The sequence below is a fragment of the Eulemur rufifrons genome, chromosome 7 (assembly GCF_041146395.1).
Source record: "Eulemur rufifrons isolate Redbay chromosome 7, OSU_ERuf_1, whole genome shotgun sequence".
Taxonomy (NCBI): domain Eukaryota; kingdom Metazoa; phylum Chordata; class Mammalia; order Primates; family Lemuridae; genus Eulemur; species Eulemur rufifrons.
The window spans coordinates 283530029-283531418 of NC_090989.1; positions in this window are offsets into that span (position 1 = coordinate 283530029).

Below are 1390 nucleotides of genomic sequence, written 5' to 3' on the forward strand. Positions count from 1 at the left end.
GAGCGCTGCGCGGGCTGCGCGCGGGGGCCGCGGCCGGGAGGCGGAGACACGGCCGGGCGGCGGCCGACGCAATCAGCCCAAGAAATGGGTGGATTTTTCCTCGCTCCGGCTCCCCGCCGCCCCCTGGCTGCTGGTAGCGAGGTCTGCAAACCCGGTCCGCCGAGGAGTTGGGATGGGGTGACCCGGGGAGAGACAAACCACCGGCCCCGGATCATAAAACACCCAGCTGGGCGCACTGCCCTCCATCCCGGACTGCCCCGCCCTCACGATCGCACCCGTCTCAGATCCGCCCCCGGGGACCCGCTGTGGGCGAGGGCTGCCCGCAGAGGCTGCCCTCTAACCTTCCGCGCGGGGCTCCCAGCCAGCCCGGGCCGCCCGCTGAAGCTCAGCCGGGAGGGGGGCTCTGGGCGGCTCCGAAAGTAGGTAGCCCCGGGCCCCGCAGGGGTCTCCAGCGCCAGCTGGGTGGAGGGCTTCGCGCAAAGGGGAAGGCACTCCTGCGAACCGGGCAGGCAGCCGCGGTGCCCCGAGGCCTGGGGCAGAAGGGCGCCAACGGGGCATTCCCCGCACCCACCTGGATGCGCGGTTGCAGGGGAGTGTGGCGAGGACCTGGGGTCTGGGGTTGAGGGGCTTGGGCTGGGGGTGTCCCACTGGCTCCCTGGGTCCCTCGCAGGGCTGGAGCCCAAGTCGCGGTGCCCAGGCCCCAGGGCAGGGCGGGCTGGCACGAGCTGCCCTCTTCCCAGCCCTCCTCGGCCAGGACTTGGGCGTGTAGGTCTCACCGCGCGCACAGGCCCCACCGGGTCAAGCGCTTTAATTGGGCTTTCGAATTTGCGGAAGGCTCCTAATCGGAGATGAAAGCCGCTTCCTCCAGGCCTTCCATTAAGCTCTCCCAGCCATTTGGGAAGGAAAGAATCCCCGGATCACTCACTGCACTCTTTCTGCCTGGGTGAAAATTAATCTCCCTTCCTGGATGGGCTTTGAAAGACAGGGAGCCTCTCCGGCACCTGCCTAAGAAGAACGCCACTTTCCTGGGCGTTTCTGTCTCTGTGCGCGGTCCCTATGCGCAGAGAGGCCTCCAGTCACCGCCTGGCCCCAGCGCTGGGGTGAGGCCCGCTGGCCAAGGGGCCCCCGCGTTTTCCCGACGGGGCGCGCAGTCAGTGGCCGGGCAGGGGCAGGTTGGGCGCCAGCACAGCCCAACTGTTGGGGAAGGGCGCCATCTCCCAGTGCAGGCTGGCACTGCAGGCTCGGCTCGCAGAACCGCCGAGCCCGGGCAGCACCTGGCCGCCGGTTCCGGTCTCCACCTCCCTTCTCTTGCCACGCATATTCAACACGGAGTGGGGGCCACAAGCCTCGCCTGCCTGCCCAAATCCCTCACACCCGCTTCCCACGACAG